The sequence below is a fragment of the Aegilops tauschii genome, chromosome 3 (genome assembly GCF_002575655.3).
Source record: "Aegilops tauschii subsp. strangulata cultivar AL8/78 chromosome 3, Aet v6.0, whole genome shotgun sequence".
NCBI lineage: Eukaryota > Viridiplantae > Streptophyta > Magnoliopsida > Poales > Poaceae > Aegilops > Aegilops tauschii.
Genome location: NC_053037.3, coordinates 246,762,622 through 246,784,036, shown reverse-complemented (window position 1 = coordinate 246,784,036; position 21,415 = coordinate 246,762,622).

Here is a 21,415-nt window from a genome sequence, read left to right as displayed (position 1 = left end):
CCCGGTGATCGCTCTCTAACAGGGCAACGAGGAGGGGATCGCCGGGTAGGATTATGCTATGCGATGCTACTTGGAGGACTTCAATCTACTCTCTTCTACATGCTGCAAGATGGAGGCTGCCAGAAGCGTAGTCTTCGACAGGACTAGCTATCCCCCTCTTATTCTGGCATTCTGCAGTTCAGTCCACTGATATGCCCCTTTACACATATACCCATGCATATGTAGTGTAGCTCCTTGCTTGCGAGTACTTTGGATGAGTACACACGGTTGCTTTTCTCCCTCTTTTCCCCTTTCTATACCTGATTGTCGCAACCAGATGCTGGAGTCCAGTAGCTAGAGATCCCGAGGATGATTCTACCTGGAGTTCGGCTTCGAGGAGTAGTTAGGAGGTCCCAGGAAGGAGGCCTTGCCTTTTCGATCGTTGCTACTTTTGTGCTAGCCTTCTTAAGGCAAACTTGTTTAACTTATGTCTGTACTCAGATATTGTTGCTTCCGTTGACTCGTCTATGATCGAGCACTTGTATTCGAGCCCTCGAGGCCCCTGGCTTGTATTGTGATGCGTGTATGACTTATTTATGTTTTAGAGTTGTGTTGTGATATCTTCCCGTGAGTCCCTGATCTTGATCGTACACGTTTGCGTGCATGATTAGTGTACGGTCAAATCGGGGGCGTCACAAAGTTGTTGCAGCTCCCTCCATCTATGATGACGCGAACAGAACGTTCCTTCACAACTCCCTTTGTATGGTACAAATTATGCCTCTGATTTTGCTCAGCTTGTGTAACCCGCACACTCAAAACACATTGAGAAACTAAACATTCATACCTGTCAGCATCTTTAGCAGCCATGTATTGCATCTCATGATCAGAATCATCTCCACCGTGTTCTTCATGTGTAATAAGAGCCAAAGTCTCCTCATCATAGTCACTGGCGGACTCATACCCACCATCCTCAGTAGCAATCATCACACGCTGAGATTTGCATTCTCTCGCAAAATTTCCTCTTCCCTTACAACGACAACAAATAATATCACTTGTGTGCCCTGTTGATGCCATGGAAGAAGAAAAGGTCTGCGCAGCCCCGGCAAGTGTGCTCTTAGCAGATAGTGGTGGTTGTGCCTGCTTTCTTGTATCACGGCTGGAGGTGGCACCTGATGGAGGTGCTGGTGCAGTGGAAGTAGAGGATGTATGTGGTGTCCATGATGAAGATCGACCTGCAGAAAAGTTAGTTCGCGCCAATGCCTGTCGATCCTGCACTTCACGTTCAGCTTTACAAGCAAGATGGAATAAACGAGTGATATTATTATACTCCTTATACTCTAGAGTGGTCTGGATCTCTCTATTTAATCCACCCATAAAACGCGCAAGCATAGCTTCATTCTCCTCAATAATACCACATCTAATCATGCCAGTTTGTAATTCCTGATAATGTTCTTCTACAGAATTTTTCCTTGTCTTAAACGCTGCAATTTTTTAATTAATTCACGTTGATAATATGGTGGAACCCAACGAGTACGCATAGCAGTTTTCAAAGCAGCCCAAGTAGCTGGAATAGGATATAATCTACAATGTTTAGACCACCAAACACATGCAAAGCTAGTGAAAGCACAAATAGTAGCAGGAACACGTCTCTCCTCAGGATACTGTAAACATGTAAATCGTTGTTTAGTTTCTAACACCCAAGTAAGATATATATGAGGAACATATCTACCCTCAAATGGTGGAATATTCAATTTCAGTTTAGGAAGATGGTCATGATCTCGTACCTGAGGCAGAGCCCTACCATTGTGATTATTTGCATGTGGACGACCTGGTGGTTGTGGTGCTAGTGGTTGCACGTAGTTCTGATTTTGATCAATCTCATCCTCGTAATCTCCCGCATAATCATCCTCCGCATCAGCAGCAGGAGTCACAGAAGTATCAACAGCAGCACCAATAGTTTGGCCAGGCTGAAGAAGGACACGGCTCGCTCGACGGAGGGTTGTTTCGCGACGTGGAGGTAGTTGTAGTTGTTGTTGTTGCAGAGGTGCGGCAGGTGTAGCCGGTGGTGGAAGACGCGCAAGCAGTTCATTAAATCTGTTATCGAGCTTTGTTTCGAACGTCTTCTCAAGGCTAGTGATCTTCTTCATGGCCTCTTCAAAATTGTTCAGCACATCTTGCACCTGTTCAGTCATCATTTGTTGAAACTTATCATGAAGCTCCTTGTTCGTTAAGTTCTCCCAGTCAATCTCGTCGGCTTGTGATCCTGGCATGGTTAGCAGCAATAGAAACACACAAGAATAGGATCCTACAGACTACTAACAACTGGTGGTGGTGGTGGGTGTCACAAATCCGTCAAGCAAATCTCAAATTCTTACCAGTTCTTACCCAGCAGCAGGCGGTGATCGGCAACTGATGTAGTCAAAACTCTCAAAGCTTGGATAGAGCGATTACCAGGAGAGTCAAACACACGATGTAGATGTATGTGGAGCTGGGAAGGCTTATAATATGGTAGCAAAAAGGGTCAGCAATAATCAATTCAGAGATGCAAAGTTGAATAATCGCTTAACGATGGTACTGTGCTGGTCCTAGGCTAGCCCGTGCTAGAGACGCGAGCCTAGAACACTAACAAAATCACGGCGCTGCACGTAAATAAGGGAGGAGCACGCTCTGATTTTTTTTCCTTTTTTCACTTTTTTTCCTCTTTTTTTTCCTCCGCAACAATTTTTTTTCGAAAAAGTCTACAAATGGTCTAAAAACTGCCTAGCGAGAATTTTCCAGACTTCGTTTTTTTTAGTTTGGAACTATTTTTCTTCTGCGGGTAGCACAGAAATTGGGGAGTCCGACTTGGTCACGACTCGAAGTATCGCGTGATCTGGAACTCGAAAACAAAGCAACAAATACTGGACTCGGACTGGTGGCGGAGATGAATCTGGTGGAACTCGGACTTGTGGCGGAGATGAATCTGGTGGAACTGGGACTGGTGGCGGAGATGAATCTGGTGGAACTCGGACTCGTGGCAGATATATGTTGCAGGTGGACTCGAATTGGCGTGATGGCGGCAGATATGTGTTGGAAATATGCCCTAGAGGCAATAATAAATGGTTATTATTATATTTCTTTGTTCATGATAATTGTCTATTGTTCATGCTATAATTGTGTTATCCGGAAATCGTAATACATGTGTGAATACATAGACCACAACGTGTCCCTAGTAAGCCTCTAGTTGACTAGCTCGTTGATCAACAGATAGTCATGGTTTCCTGACTATGGACATTGGATGTCGTTGATAACGGGATCACATCATTAGGAGAATGATGTGATGGACAAGACCCAATCCTAAGCATAGCATAAAAGATCGTGTAGTTTCGTTTGCTAGAGCTTTTCCAATGTCAAGTATCTTTTCCTTAGACCATGAGATCGTGCAACTCCCGGATACCGTAGGAGTGCTTTGGGTGTGCCAAACGTCACAACGTAACTGGGTGACTATAAAGGTGCACTACGGGTATCTCCGAAAGTGTCTGTTGGGTTGGCACGGATCAAGACTGGGATTTGTCACTCCGTGTGACGGAGAGGTATCTCTGGGCCCACTCGGTAATGCATCATCATAATGAGCTCAATGTGACTAAGGCGTTAGTCACGGGATCATGCATTGCAGTACGAGTAAAGAGACTTGCCGGTAACGAGATTGAACAAGGTATTGGGATACCGACGATCGAATCTCGGGCAAGTACCATACCGATTGACAAAGGGAATTGTATACGGGATTGATTGAATCCTCGACATCGTGGTTCATCCGATGAGATCATCGTGGAACATGTGGGAGCCAACATGGGTATCCAGATCTCGCTGTTGGTTATTGACCGGAGAGGCGTCTCGGTCATGTCTGCATGTCTCCCGAACCCGTAGGGTCTACACACTTAAGGTTCGGTGACGCTAGGGTTGTAGAGATATGAGTATGCGGAAACCCGAAAGTTGTTCGGAGTCCCGGATGAGATCTCGGACGTCACGAGGAGTTCCGGAATGGTCCGGAGGTGAAGAATTATATATAGGAAGTCCAGTTTCGGCACCGGGAAAGTTTCGGGGGTTATCGGTATTGTACCGGGACCACCGGAAGGGTCCCGGGGGTCCACCGGGTGGGGCCACCTGTCCCGGAGGGCCCCATGGGCTGAAGTGGGAAGGGAACCAGCCCATAGTGGGCTGGGGCGCCCCCATGGGCCTTCCCCCTGCGCCTAGGGTTGGAAACCCTAGGGTGGGGGGGCGCCCCACTTGCCTTGGGGGGCAAGTCTCCCCCCTTGGCCGCCGCCCCTCCCTTGGTGGGATCTTGGCCGGCGCCCCCCCTCCCAGGGGGCCTATATAAAGGGGGGAGGGAGGGCAGTAACACAACAGCCTTGGGCGCCTCCCTCCTCCCCTGCTACACCTCTCCCTCTCGCAGAAGCTCGGCGAAGCCCTGCCGAGACCCGCTACATCCACCACCACGCCGTCGTGCTGCTGGATCTCCATCAACCTCTCCTTCCCCTTGTTGGATCAAGAAGGAGGAGACGTCGCTGCACCGTACGTGTGTTGAACGCGCAGGTGCCGTCCGTTCGGCACTCGGTCATCAGTGATTTGAATCACGGCGAGTACGACTCCGTCATCCACGTTCATTGGAATGCTTCCGCTCGCGATCTACAAGGGTATGTAGATGCACTCCTTTCCCCTCGTTGCTAGTATACTCCATAGATGGATCTTGGTGAGCGTAGGAAAATTTTAAAATTATGCTACGATTCCCAACAGTGGCATCATGAGCCAGGCCTATGCGTAGTTACTATGCACGAGTAGAACACAAAGCAGTTGTGGGCGTTGATGTTGCCAATTCTTCTTGCCGCTACTAGTCTTGTCTTGTTTCGGCGGTATTGTGGGATGAAGCGGCCCGGACCGACCTACACGTACGCTTACGTGAGACAGGTTCCACCGACTGACATGCACTAGTTGCATAAGGTGGCTAGCGGGTGTATGTCTCTCCTACTTTAGTCGGAACGGACTCGATGAAAAGGGTCCTTATGAAGGGTAAATAGAAATTGGCAAATCACGTTGTGGTTTTACGTAGGTAAGAAACGTTCTTGCTAGAAACCTATACAAGCCACGTAAAAACTTGCAACAACAATTAGAGGACGTCTAACTTGTTTTTGCAGCAAGTGCTATGTGATGTGATATGGCCAGAAGATGTGATGAATGATATATGTGATGTATGAGATTGATCATATTCTTGTAATAGGAATCACAACTTGCATGTCGATGAGTATGACAACCGGCAGGAGCCATAGGAGTTGTCTTTATTATTTTGTATGACCTGCGTGTCATTGAATAACGCCATGTAAATTACTTTACTTTGTTGCTAAACGCGTTAGCGATAGAAGTAGAAGTAATCGTTGGCGTGACGACTTCATGAAGACACAATGATGGAGATCATGATGATGGAGATCATGGTGTCATGCCGGTGACGAAGATGATCATGGTAAAGATGGAGATCAAAGGAGCATAATGATATTGGCCATATCATGTCACTATTTGATTGCACATGATGTTTATCATGTTTTTGCATCTTATTTGCTTAGAACGACGGTAGTAAGTAAGATGATCCCTTATGATAATTTCAAGAAAGTGTTCCCCCTAACTGTGCACCGTTGCGAAGGTTCGTTGTTTCGAAGCACCACGTGATGATCGGGTGTGATAGATTCTAACGTTCGCATACAACGGGTGTTGACGAGCCTAGCCTGTACAGACATGGCCTCGGAACACACGCAATACACTTAGGTTGACTTGACGAGCCTAGCATGTACAGACATGGCCTCGGAACACGGAGGACCGAAAGGTCGAGCATGAGTCGTATAGAAGATACGATCAACATGGAGATGTTCACCGATCTTGACTAGTCTGTCTCACGTGATGATCGGACACGGCCTAGTTAACTCGGATCATGTTTCACTTAGATGACTAGAGGGATGTCTATCTGAGTGGGAGTTCATTGAGTAATTTGATTAGATGAACTTAATTATCATGAACTTAGTCTAAAATCTTTACACTATGTCTTGTAGATCAAATGGCCCACGTTGTCCTCAATTTCAACGCGTTCCTAGAGAAAACCAAGCTGAAAGATGATGGCAGCAACTATACGGACTGGGTCTGGAACCTGAGGATCATCCTCATAGCAGCTAAGAAAGATTATGTCTTAGAAGCACCGCTAGGTGAAGCACCAATCCCAGAGAACCAAGACGTTATGAACGCTTGGCAGCAGCGTGCTGATGATTACTCCCTCGTTCAGTGCGGCATGCTTTACAGCTTAGAACCGGGTCTCCAAAAGCGTTTTGAGAAACATGGAGCATATGAGATGTTCGAGGAGCTGAAAATGGTTTTCCAAGCTCATGCCTGGTCGAGAGATATGAAGTCTCTGACAAGTTCTTCAGCTGTAAAATGGAGGAGAATAGTTCTGTTAGTGAACACATACTCAGAATGTCTGGGTTGCACAACCGCTTGTCTCAGCTGGGAGTTAATCTCCCGGATGACGCGGTCATTGACAGAATCCTTCAGTCGCTTCCACCAAGCTACAAGAGCTTTGTGATGAACTTCAATATGCAGGGGATGGAAACGACCATTCCTGAGGTATATTCAATGCTGAAATCAGCGGAGGTGGAGATCAGAAAAGAACATCAAGTGTTGATGGTGAATAAAACCACTAAGTTCAAGAAGGGCAAGGGTAAGAAGAACTTCAAGAAGGACGGCAAGGGAGTTGTCGCGCCCGGTAAGCCAGTTACCGGGAAGAAGTCAAAGAATGGACCCAAGCCTGAGACTGAGTGCTTTTATTGCAAGGGAAGTGGTCACTGGAAGCGGAACTGCCCCAAATACTTAGCGGACAAGAAGGCCGGCAACACCAAAGGTATATGTGATATACATGTAATTGATGTGTACCTTACCAGTACTCGTAGTAGCTCCTGGGTATTTGATACCGGTGCGGTTGCTCATATTTGTAACTCAAAACAGGAACTACGGAATAAACGGAGACTGGCAAAGGACGAGGTGACGATGCGCGTCGGGAATGGTTCCAAGGTCGATGTGATCGCCGTCGGCACGCTACCTCTGCATCTACCTACGAGATTAGTTTTAAACCTCAATAATTGTTATTTAGGCCAGCTTTGAGCATGAACATTGTATCTGGATCTCGTTTAATTCGAGATGGCTACTCATTTAAATCCGAGAATAATGGTTGTTCTATTTATATGAGAGATATGTTTTATGGTCATGCCCCGCTGGTTAATGGTTTATTCTTGATGAATCTCGAACGTGATGTTACACATATTCATAGTGTGAATACCAAAAGATGTAAAGTTGATAACGATGGTCCCACATACTTGTGGCACTGTCGCCTTGGTCACATTGGTGTCAAGCGCATGAAGAAGCTCCATGCAGATGGACTTTTGGAGTCTCTTGATTACGAATCATTTGACACGTGCAAACCATGCCTCATGGGTAAGATGACCAAGACTCCGTTCTCCGGAACAATGGAGCGAGCAACCAACTTATTGGAAATCATACATACCGATGTGTGCGGTCCAATGAGTGTTGAGGCTCGCGGAGGATATCGTTATGTTCTCACTCTCATTGATGACTTAAGTAGATATGGGTATGCCTACCTAATGAAACACAAGTCTGAAACCTTTGAAAAGTTCAAGGAATTTCAGAGTGAGGTTGAGAATCAACGTGACAGGAGAATAAAATTCTGACGATCAGATCGTGGTGGAGAATATTGAAGTCACGAATTTGGTGCGCACTTCAGGAAATGTGGAATCGTTTCACAACTCACGCCGCCTGGAACACCTCAGCGAAACGGTGTGTCCGAACATCGTAATCGCACTCTATTGGATATGGTGCGATCTATGATGTCTCTTACTGATTTACCGCTCACATTTTGGGGCTATGCTTTAGAGACTGCCGCATTCACTTTAAATAGGGCTCCGTCGAAATCCGTTGAGACGACACCGTATGAATTATGGTTTGGGAAGAAACCTAAGCTGTCGTTTCTAAAAGTTTGGGGATGCGATGCTTATGTCAGGAAACTTCAACCTGAAAAGCTCGAACCCAAGTCGGAAAAATGCGTCTTCATAGGATACCCTAAGGAAACTATTGGGTATACCTTCTACCTCAGATCCGAAGGCAAGATCTTCGTTGACAAGAACGGGTCCTTTCTGGAGAAGGAGTTTCTCTCGAAAGAATTGAGTGGGAGGAAAGTGCAACTTGATGAGGTGATAGTCACCCCTTCCGAACCGGAAAGTAGCGCAGCGCGGGAAAATGTTCTTGTGGTGCCTACACCGACTGGGGAGGAAGTTAATGATGATGATCATGAAGCTTCGGATCAAGTTACTACTGAACTTCGTAGGTCCACAAGGACACGTTCCGCACCAGAGTGGTTCGGCAACCCTGTCCTGGAAATCATGTTGTTAGACAACGGTGAACCTTCGAACTATGAAGAAGCGATGGCGGGCCCGGATTCCGACAAATGGCTAGAAGCCATGAAATCCGAGATAGGATCCATGTATGAAAACGAAGTATAGACTTTGACTGACTTGCCCGATGATCGGCGAGCCATAGAAAACAAATGGATCTTTAAGAAGAAGACAGACGCGGATGGTAATGTGACCATCTATAAGGCTCGACTCGTCGCTAAGGGTTATCGACAAGTTCAAGGGGTTGACTACGATGAGACTTTCTCACCCGTAGCGAAGCTGAAGTCCGTCCGAATCATGTTAGCAATTGCCGCATACTATGATTATGAGATATGGCAGATGGACGTCAAAACGGCATTCCTTAACGGCTTCCTTAAGGAAGAGTTGTATATGATGCAGCCGGAAGGTTTTGTCGATCCTAAGAATGCTAACAAAGTATGCAAGCTCCAGCGCTCAATCTATGGGCTGGTACAAGCATCTCGGAGTTGGAACATTCGCTTTGATGAGATGATCAAAGCGTTTGGGTTTACACAGACTTATGGAGAAGCCTGTGTTTACAAGAAAGTGAGTGGGAGCTCTGTAGCATTTCTCTTATTATATGTGGATGACATATTATTGATGGGAAATGATATAGAATTCTTGGAAAGTATAAAGGCCTATTTGAATAAGTGTTTTTCAATGAAGGACCTTGGAGAAGCTGCTTATATATTAGGCATCAAGATCTATAGAGATAGATCAAGATGCCTCATTGGTCTTTCACAGAGTACATACCTTGACAAGATATTGAAGAAGTTCAATATGGATCAGTCCAAGAAGGGGTTCTTGCCTGTATTGCAAGGTGTGCAATTGAGCATGGCTCAATGCCCGACCATAGGGTCTATTATGTACGCCATGCTGTGTACCAGACCTGATGTAAATCTTGCCGTAAGTTTGGTAGGAAGGTACCAAAGTAATCCCGGCATGGAACACTGGACAGCGGTCAAGAATATCCTGAAGTACCTGAAGAGGACTAAGGATATGTTTCTCGTTTATGGAGGTGACGAAGAGCTCGTCGTAAAGGGTTACGTCGACGCTAGCTTCGACACAGATCTGGATGACTCGAAGTCACAAACCGGATACGTGTATATTTTGAATGGAGGAGCAGTAAGCTGGTGCAGTTGCAAGCAAAGCGTCGTGGCGGGATCTACATGTGAATCGGAGTACATGGCAGCCTCAGAGGCAGCACAGGAAGCAGTCTGGATGAAGGAGTTCATTACCGACCTAGGGGTGATTCCCAATGCGTCGGGCCCGATGACTCTCTTCTGTGACAACACTAGAGCTATTGCCCTTGCGAAGGAGCCCAGGTTTCACAGGAAGACCAGGCATATCAAGCGTCGCTTCAACTCCATTCGTGAAAGTGTTCAAAATGGAGACATAGATATTTGTAAAGTACATACGGACCTGAATGTAGCAGATCCATTGACTAAACCTCTCCCTAGAGCAAAACATCATCAACACCAGGACGCAATGGGTGTTCGATTCATCACAATGTAACTAGATTATTGACTCTAGTGCAAGTGGGAGACTGTTGGAAATATGCCCTAGAGGCAATAATAAATGGTTATTATTATATTTCTTTGTTCATGATAATTGTCTATTGTTCATGCTATAATTGTGTTATCCGGAAATCGTAATACATGTGTGAATACATAGACCACAACGTGTCCCTAGTAAGCCTCTAGTTGACTAGCTCGTTGATCAACAAATAGTCATGGTTTCCTGACTATGGACATTGGATGTCATTGATAACGGGATCACATCATTAGGAGAATGATGTGATGGACAAGACCCAATCCTAAGCATAGCATAAAAGATCGTGTAGTTTCGTTTGCTAGTGCTTTTCCAATGTCAAGTATCTTTTCCTTAGACCATGAGATCGTGCAACTCCCGGATACCGTAGGAGTGCTTTGGGTGTGCCAAACGTCACAATGTAACTGGGTGACTATAAAGGTGCACTACGGGTATCTCCAAAAGTGTCTGTTGGGTTGGCACGGATCGAGACTGGGATTTGTCACTCCGTGTGACGGAGAGGTATCTCTGGGCCCACTCGGTAATGCATCATCATAATGAGCTCAATGTGACTAAGGCGTTAGTCACGGGATCATGCATTGCGGTACGAGTAAAGAGACTTGCTGGTAACGAGATTGAACAAGGTATTGGGATACCGATGATCGAATCTCGGGCAAGTAACATACCGATTGACAAAGGGAATTGTATACGGGATTGATTGAATCCTCGACATCGTGGTTCATCCGATGAGATCATCGTGGAACATGTGGGAGCCAACATGGGTATCCAGATCCCGCTGTTGGTTATTGACCGGAGAGGCGTCTCGGTCATGTCTGCATGTCTCCCGAACCCGTAGGGTCTACACACTTAAGGTTCGGTGACGCTAGGGTTGTAGAGATATGAGTATGCGGAAACCCGAAAGTTGTTCGGAGTCCCGGATGAGATCCCAGACGTCACGAGGAGTTCCGGAATGGTCCGGAGGTGAAGAATTATATATAGGAAGTCCAGTTTCGGCCACCGGGAAAGTTTCAGGGGTTATCGGTATTGTACGGGGACCACCGGAAGGGTCCCGGGGGTCCACCGGGTGGGGCCACCTGTCCCGGAGGGCCCCATGGGCTGAAGTGGGAAGGGAACCAGCCCATAGTGGGCTGGGGCGCCCCCCATGGGCCTTCCCCCTGCGCCTAGGGTTGGAAACCCTAGGGTGGGGGGGGCGCCCCACTTGCCTTGGGGGACAAGTCTCCCCCCTTGGCCGCCGCCCCCTCCCTTGATGGGATCTTGGCCGGCGCCCCCCCTCCCAAGGGGCCTATATAAATGGGGGAAGGGAGGGCAGTAACACAACAGCCTTGGGCGCCTCCCTCCTCCCCTGCTACACCTCTCCCTCTCGCAGAAGCTCGGCGAAGCCCTGCCGAGACCCGCTACATCCACCACCACGCCGTCGTGCTGCTGGATCTCCATCAACCTCTCCTTCCCCTTGCTGGATCAAGAAGGAGGAGACGTCGCTGCACCATACGTGTGTTGAACGCGGAGGTGCCGTCCGTTCGGCACTCGGTCATTGGTGATTTGAATCACGGCGAGTACGACTCCGTCATCCACGTTCATTGGAACGCTTCCGCTCGCGATCTACAAGGGTATGTAGATGCACTCCTTTCCCCTCGTTGCTAGTAAACTCCATAGATGGATCTTGGTGAGCGTAGGAAAATTTTAAAATTATGCTACGATTCCCAACAATATGTGGTGGCGTATATGGACTCGGATTGGCAGTGAATATGTGGTGGTGGTATATGGCAGCGATGATGAAGTTGGTGTGGTGGTGGTATATGGCAGCAACGATGATCATGATGCGGTGGTGATATATGGCAGCGGTGACGTGACAACCTGTGAACAGAACTCGAAACTCTAAAGGAATAGATGCTAAGACCAGCAACTTGACACGACGATGCAACCGCAAATTCAACAAAGCAAATACAGAAAATATTATGCAAAGGCTCAGATTGGTTCCGATAGGATGAACTAACCATAAATTTTTTTGGCTTTTTTCGTGGACTATAGGTATGAAGAATAGACTCGATCTAAACTACGAAAAACTGTAAAATCTCACCGAGCAACCTGGAAATCTGATACCACTTGATAGAGGCAAAGGTGTCCTGTCTTTTGATGAGATTGTGGCTATCGTTTTGGAGGAAGTCAACTTTGACGATCCGACTATGAATGTGCGAGGACGTCGCGCCTTAGCAATTGCTAAACCAACTCTGAGAGGTTATTGACCACGTCGGAGCACAATCAACCTGACCACGAAGGTCTGTTTCCTGCAAGAAAACGAAGAACAAGCAAGAAACTAAGATTGCAATCTGGATATTGAGAATATAAGAGGAAAGCTTTATTGATCAAGGTGGGGTTCTGTGACGCCTTTGTCTGGTCGTTGAACACAAACGAGGTACGCGAAGTTGCAGCTATGGCGAACTTTAATCTAAACAAAACCCAAAGTCTAAACGATGCCCTAAGGGCTGTATATATGGAGGAAGAGGGGGGAATTTTGTGGCCCTTGGAGGAGGGGTCCGAAACCAACCCTAACTCTTGTTTCCCCACACATACGGACTCTAAAAACAGCCTATACTTAAGTATTTCGAAAATACATGGGCCTGGCCCGATAATAAGGTGACGCAGCACCTAGAATAGCCCCTGGATGAAATTTATGAAGTGGCATCTTGTATATTTCGTCCAAGGCTTCATGCACTCCTTATGGTGGCTTCAAAGTCCTGAAATCATCACTTGTAACTCCGTTCTTGATCCCCTTGCGCATGCCATTATCTCCCTGCTTGGTCTTGCTCTAGTGTTCATCCTTCTTATCCATGCCAAGCCCTTTATTTGTAAGCAAAACAAATGTATCCAATTTAGGCAGCATCATATTCTCATGAACATTAGAATCATTACCAAGAAACGAAAGTACCTGGTAATTCAATTGGCGTGCGCGAGCTCTAGTAATTGGTCTAGTATGTATATCAGCAGGGGTTGTGGGTGTAACAATGGTATTGATGTCCTCATCAGGACGGACTTGTAGTTGGATGGCGTTGACGACATTGTGCAATCCAAGTACTCCAAGGTGTCGCCGGAGTGGTATACATGCAAAAAGAGCAAACACAAACAACACTTGGAAATATAATGGTTAGCGCACAAAAAGTGTCCATCATGTAAGAATGAGTCTTTGCGGCAAGATTGTTCGTGACAAAGCGCATGAAGCTTATCAAGATGATATAGAATGATATGCAAAGCGTTCATGGGGGCAAGAGCATTCATTGTGCACACAAATGTGTTGTGAATATGATCAATGCAACCACGGTGCAAAATGATGTCATAGTGAGACGGTTTATCAATAGCTTGAATATGGCAATGGATGCTCAATATGAATAAGTTATCATGCAATTGATGGTAGGCAATATGATCATGATGTATGAATATGGCATCAAGAAAGATCACAACAAATTTGCTAGGAAAGTGCACAAGCTCATATATCATGGATGACATGGTAATACAAGATGCAACAAGGCAATCATAATGGGAGTCAATCCATGCATAAGATGCAAATTTGTTATGTGTGGTGTTGCACCAAAGCTCGATGTTGTGGCACTCCTCAACTTGAAGGTCCATAGGGTCCATCTCCAATGTCGGTCCTCCCTCCCATATGTGTATCATGTAGACAAGAAGAAGGAAACAACAATGAAAGAATGACCCATCCAATATGCGTATGTGAGGATGTCTCAAAGGGAAGGAGTTCACCTTATGAATGTTCCCGAAGATGTTGGAGTTGCACATCATGGACGCCTTCACATAACCAATATGTCTCGTGATAGTGGTGCCTTGTGATTCCTTCAAAACGAAAGAATAAACACTCGGAAAAAACAAATGAGGTTAGCGTGAAAGCAAAACCTATCATTCGTGTGGTGAAATACCCACCAAGTGTTCTCATCATTCTTGACATAAGAAACGACAAGGTGTGGCATGGTATGAAAGCATATGATGCGACTATAACCAAATGCATTAGGCTCAATGAAACAAGCAAGCTTCACAAGTAATATGCCCAAGTCTCCAAGATAGATAAGCATAGCATGGGTGCACTCACTATAATGGCATATGAGAGGTGCAACTAATGGAGACAAGAGACAATGATAAAGATATATCACATGGGAGGCATGAATATATATGTCATCAACCCAAGAAAGCAAGTAAGAATGGAACATGGGTGATGCGACAAAGCAAGCAATCATAGCAATCAAGTAGGGCAAGCTAGTAGTGCGAAGATGCAACATACTAGATGGAATCATGGCAATCATGTCGTGTGTGCAAATAGTGAGCATATATGATGCACATGACATATCACAAGCATGAAAACAAGATATGAGAAATGTATCATCATTTTATTGGCAAGAGGTCATATGGAAATAGCAATGGAACATCATGGCTCTCCCAACACAAGAGTCAACAATAGCATGAGGCACATCGTAAACATGGAAATAGCAACAAGGATATCCACCAAGCATGCAAACACACATACGAGTAGTAAAATGGTGACTCATGGGTAGATGCAAGCAAGGGTCACACTTGCATGGCAAAGGCATAGAAGCAAGCATAACATGCAAAGTGAACATGGTAAATGGGCATAATGTGACAAGTGATATATAGCCCATAGTCGTGTGAGACCCAAGTAAAAGGAATGCGCTAAGTCGGTACGCAAAGAGAACAGTGGTAAGGATAGTTCACGGGATCCCAAGTCATCTTTGCTCTCAAGAGCTCGTTTCGTCAACTCTTGGGATTGAGAGGTTGACGAGTATACCTGAGTACCTACACAAAACAAAGGCAAAAGGAAAAGTGTGTGTGCGTGGTATATGTACATATCATCCATCATGATGTGCACGTGCATGTGTTGGTTAGCACAAAATAGCCAATGCTCAAATAAATGAGAAGCATGGTATAGAAACATGTCATCCATCATGATAGGTTTGTTATTATGTATAACATAATGGAGACTCAAATTGTGTAATGCATCATGAGAAATATGTAGAGCATTGTTATTCATGGAATGCATATGGTGCAAGCAATTATGGGTATCATGCAAAGTATGGAATGAATCAAAATCTCCTAATATGTATGAGGAAACTATGGGGGTCTCCTCATGAGCATTAATGGAACATCACATGGAGAATATTGACAACATCCAAAACAAAGCATATTTGGAACAATGTGATCATGGCATGGCATAGTAGATGAATTGCGCAAATCATGTAAAGGAAGCATAACAATATCATCGCATGAAAAACAAAAGCCAATGACCATCATCTCGTCATCTATGCCATAAGTGCAAATGGGTTTTATTTTAATGGGGCATGCATAGTTACTATGTTGAGATTGAAATGATGCAATATGAGAGATCTCACTCATAGCATATGACAAGTTCAATGGATTGTCAAACATGATGTGACCAAAAGAATTTTCACATGATATCCTATGAAGCATAGCATCACAACTAGGCAACTCGACATGCTCATCATCAAATTCATCATAAATGGGTAAGTCATGACATGAGGAATTCGCACTAGCATGAAGCATGGGTGGATCAACATCATGCAACCAATCATTGGTGGGATAGTACGCTAGTGGGACAAGAGAAGCACCATCACCTATGTTACTTTTGGAGCATCGCTCATGTGTTGTCGGTGAGGTGTCGAATATCCACTCGTTGTCATCTTCATCTTGATGGAACCATGTGGGGGGTGCATCATTGTCCACCATGGCCATCGTCTTCTCTATTGGAGGTATGGACTCATCGAGGATAGGCATGTCTTCGTGTAGGAGACCTAGCACCAAAGAAAACATACTAGAGTAGAGGTTAAGTCATTAGAAATCATAGTGGCCTCACATGCCCTATCAACTACCTCACTCACTAAGTTTTGTGGCTCACTCACTCCCTCTTGGATGCTCTCACTCGTATGGTTGGTGGAGTCACTCAAATGGCTCTCAACCTCACATAGGATGTGTGGCATGCTCTCATGTATGGGGCTAGTGGTGGTCACACTCATCCTCTCATAGGAAATGCACTCAATTTCACATATGGTGGAGTCACTCATATCACTCATGGTGGGGTGGCTCTCCTCACATGGAAATGGGGCATCTCCTCACATGGAATTGGGGCATCTCTTCATATGTGGGTGTCGGAGAGATGCTGGCGCAAATGTCTCCATGCTCAACTTTCTTGTCACCGTCTTGTTGTTGGAGGCCCATATGAGGTGGCACCTCATAGCTCGTCTCCATGACCGAAGGGAATTTCCCATGCTCGGCCATCTTCCTTAAGGGGCTTCCGAAGATGGAAGGGTCGCCCTCGCTCGTAGTTGGTCGCCTCGTTGTTGAAGATGTCAATGTAGGCGAACTCATGGGAAGTAGGCGAAGATGCCGTATGATGAGGACATCAATACCATTGTTACACCCACAGCCCCTGCTGCTATACATACTGGACCAATTACTAGAGCTCGCGCACGCCAATTAAATTACCAGGTACTTTTCGTTTCTTGGTAATGATTCTAATGTTCATGAGAATATGATGCTGCCTAAATTGGATACATTTGTTTTGCTTACAAATGAAGGGCCTAGCTTTGAGAAGGATGAACATTGGAGCAAGAACAGGCATGGAGATGATGGCATGCGCATGGGGAACAAGAACGGAGTTACAACTGATGATTTCAGGACGTTGAAGCCACCATAATGCGTGCATGAAGCCTTGGACGAAATATACAAGATGCTACTTCATAACTTTCGTCCAGAGGCTATTCTAGGTGCCGCGTCACCTTATTATTGGGCCAGGCCCATGTAATTTCGAAATACTTGAGTATAGGCTGTTTTTAGAGTCCGTATGTGTGGGGAAACAAGAGATAGGGTTGGTTTCGGACCCCTTACCCAAGGGCCACGAAATTCCCCCCTCTTCCTCCATATATACAGCCCTTAGGGCGTCGTTTGGACTTTGGGTTTTGTTTAGATTAAAAGTTCGCCATAGCTGCAACTTCACGTACTTTGTTTGTGTTCAACGACCAGACAAAGGCGTCACAGAACCCCACCTTGATCAATAAAGCTTTCATCTTATATTCGCAACATCCAGATTGCAATCTCAGTTTCTTGCTTGTTCTTCGTTTGGTTGCAGGAAACAGACCCTCGTGGTCAGGTTGATCGTGCTCCGACGTGGTCAATAACCTCTCGAAGTTGGTTTAGCGATTGCTAAGGCGCGACGTCATCGCACGTTTGTAGTCGGATCGTCAAAGTCGACTTCCACCAAAGCGATATCCATCATCTCATCGAAAGACGGGACACCTTTGCCTCTATCAAGTGGTATCAGATTTCCAGGTTGCTCGGTGAGATTTTACAGTTTTTCGTAGTTTAGATCGAGTTTGTTCTTCATACCTATAGTCCACGAAAAAGCCAAAAAAAAAAAATTTAGGGTTAGTTCATCCTATCCGAACCAATCTGAGCCTTTGCATAATCTTTTCTGTGTTTGCTTTGTTGAATTTGCGGTTGCATTGTCGTGTCAAGTTGCTGGTCTTAGCGTCTAGTCCTTTAGAGTTTCGAGTTCTGTTCACAGGTTGTCACATCGCCGCTGCCATATATCACCACCGCATCATCATCATCGCTGCTGCCATATACCACCACCGCACCAACTTCATCGCCGCTGCCATATACCACCACCACATATTCACTGCCAATCCGAGTCCATATACGCCACCACATATCCACCGCCATCACGGCAATCCGAGTACACCTGCAACATATATCCGCCACCAGTCCGAGTTCCACCAGATTCATCTCCGCCACCAGTCCGAGTTCCACCAGATTCATCTCCGCCACCAGTCCTAGTCCAAGTCCAGTATTTTGTTACTCTGTTTTGGATTTCCAGATCACGCCATACTCCGAGTCGTGACAGAGAAGGACTCCCAAACTTTTGTGTTACCCGCAGTAGAAAAATAGTTCCAGTTTCAAAAAAAAACTAAGTCTGGAAAATTCTGGCTAGGCAGTTTTTAGACTATTTGTAGACTTTTTCGGAAAAAAATTTGTTGCGGAGCAAAAAAAAGTGCAAAAAAAATTCAAAGTGTGCTCCTCCCTTGTTTACGTGCAGCGCCGTGATTTTGTTAGTGTTCTAGGCTCGCGTCTCTAGCACGGTCTAGCCTAGGACCAGCACAGTACCGTCGTTGAGCGTTTATTCAACTTTGCATATCTGAATTGATTATTGCTGACCCTTTTTGCTACCATATTATAAGCCTTCCCAGCTCCACATACATCTACGTCGTGCGTTTGACTCTCCCTGGTAATCGCTGTATCCAAGCTTTGAGAGTTTTGACTACAACGGTTGCCGATCACCACCTGCTGCTGGGTAAGAACTGGTAAGAATTTGAGATTCGCTTGAAGGATTTGTGACACACCACCATCACCACCACTTCCTAGTAGTCTGTAGGATCATATTCTTTTGTGTTCCTATTGCTGCTAACCATGGCAGGATCACAAGCCGATGAGACTGATTGGTAGAACATGACGAACAAGGGGTTGCATGATAAATTTCAGCAAATGATGAGTGGCCAGGTGGGAGATGTGCTAAACAGATTTGAAGAGGCTATGGAGAAGATAGATGCCGTGGAGAAGTCGTTTGAGACAAAGCTGGATAACAGGTTTAATGAATTGCTCAAGCGTCTTCCCCAACCACCACCGGCTGCACCTGTCGCACCTCTACAACAACAACAACCACATCTCCAACGCCGCCTTCCAAATCAAGTGGGACGAGCATAGCGCGTTCCAATTGAGACTGGTCAAAATTCGGGTGCCGCTGCACCTACTGTTGATGCTTCTTTGGCTCCTGCTACTGCGGCGGCTGAGGAGGATGACGATTATGCGGGCGATTATGAGGATGAGGTTGATCAAAATCAGAACTACGTGCAGCCACCAGCACCACCTCCAGCAGGTCGACCTCAGGTATATATTCGCAACGGTAGGCCTGCACCACCACCTTAGGTACGAGATCATGACCATGTTCCTAAACTGAAATTGAATATTCCATCGTTTGAGGGTAGATACATTCCTGATGTATATCTTACTTGGGAGTTAGAAACTGAACAACGTTTTACATGTTTACAATATCCCGAGGAGAGACGGGTTGCTGCTGTTGTTTGTGCTTTCACTAGTTTTGCATGTGTATGGTGGTCTGAACATTGTAGATTATATCCTATTCCAGCTACTTGGGCTGCTTTGAAAACTGCTATGCGTACTCGTTGGGTTCCACCATATTATCAACGTGAATTGCTTCAAAAACTGCAGCGTTTACGACAAGGGAAAAATTCTATAGAAGAATATTATCAGGAATTACAAACTGGCATGATTAGATGTGGTATTGTTGAGGAGAATGAAGCTATGCTTGCACGTTTTATGGGTGGTTTAAATAGAGAGATTCAGACCATTCTAGAGTATAAGGAGTATACTAATATCACTCGTTTATTCCATCTTGCTTGTAAAGCTGAACGTGAAGTGCAGGATCGACAAGCATTGGCGCGAACTAACTTTTCTGCAGGTCGACCTTCATCATGGACACCGCGTGCATCTTCTACTTCCACTGCACCAGCACCTCCATCAGGTTCCACCTCCAGCCGTGATACAAGAAAGCAGGCACAACCACCACTATCTGCCAAGAGCGCACCTGCCGGGCCTGCACAGAGCTCTTCTTCTTCCATGGCATCAACAGGGCACACAAGTGATATTATTTGTCGTCGTTGTAAGGGAAGAGGACATTATGCGCGAGAATGCAAATCTCAGCGTGTAATGATTGCTACTCAGGATGGTGGGTATGAGTCCGCTAGTGACTATGATGAGGAGACTTTGGCTCTTATTACACATGAAGAACATGGTGGAGATGATTCTGAAAATGAGACGCAATACATGGCTCCTGAAGACGCTGACAGGTATGAATGTTTAGTTGCTCAACGTGTTTTGAGTGTGCAGGTCACACAAGCAGAGCAAAATCAGAGGCATAATTTGTTCCATACAAAGGGAGTTGTGAAGGAACGTTCTGTTCGCGTCATCATAGATGGAGGGAGCTGTAAGAACTTGGCTAGCATGGAGATGGTGGAGAAACTATCTCTCACCACAAGACCACATCCACATCCTTACTATATCCAATGGTTCAACAACAGCGGCAAGGTTAAGGTAACACGTATTGTTCGTGTGCATTTTAGTATCTCTACATATGTTGAATATGTTGATTGTGATGTGGTACCCATGCAAGCATGTTCCTTATTACTTGGTAGACCATGGCAATTTGATAAAAACTCTGTAAACCATGGTAGAAACAATCTGTATACTCTTGTTCATAAGGATAAAAATATTACTTTGCTTCCTATGACTCCTGATTCCATTTTGAAAGATGACATTAATAGAGCTAATAAAGAAAAACAGGAGAAAAATAAGAGTGAAAAATCAGATTGTGGCAAAAGAATTTGAGCAACAAATGAAACCTAATAATAAATCATCTAGTGTTGTTTCTGAAATTAAATTGAAAAGTGCATGTTTACTTGCCACAAAATCTGATATTGATGAGCTAGATTTCAACAAATCTGTTTGCTATGCTTTTGTGTGCAAAGAGGCATTATTTTCATTCGAGGACGTGCCTTCCTCTTTGCCCCCTGCTATCACTAACATTTTGCAGGAGTTCGCAGACGTCTTTCCACAAGACGTACCACCGGGATTACCACCTATTCGAGGGATTGAGCATCAAATTGACTTAATTCCCGGTGCATCGCTACCCAACTGTGCACCATACCGTACCAATCCAGAGGAGACGAAGGAGATTATGCGTCAAGTACAGGAGCTGCTCGACAAAGGTTATATACGTGAATCTCTTAGTCCTTGTGCTGTTCCTATTATACTTGTGCCTAAAAATGATGGTACATCGCGTATGTGTGTTGATTGTAGAGGCATTAATAACATTACTATTCGTTATTGTCATCCTATTCCTAGGCTAGATCATATGCTTGATGAATTGAGTGGCTCTACAATATTTTTCAAAGTTGATTTGCGTAGTGGATACCATCAAATTCGTATGAAACTGGGAGATGAATGGAAAACAGCATTTAAAACTAAGTTTGGTTTATATGAGTGGTTAGTCATGCCTTTTGGGTTAACTAATGCACCTAGTACTTTCATGAGACTAATGAACGAAGTTTTACGTGCTTTTATTGGACGATTTGTGGTAGTCTATTTTGATGATATACTGATTTATAGCAAATCTTTGGAAGAACATTTGGAACATTTACATGCTGTTTTTATTGCTCTACGTGATGCACGTTTGTTTGGTAACCTTGGGAAGTGCACCTTTTGGACCGACCGTGTATCTTTTC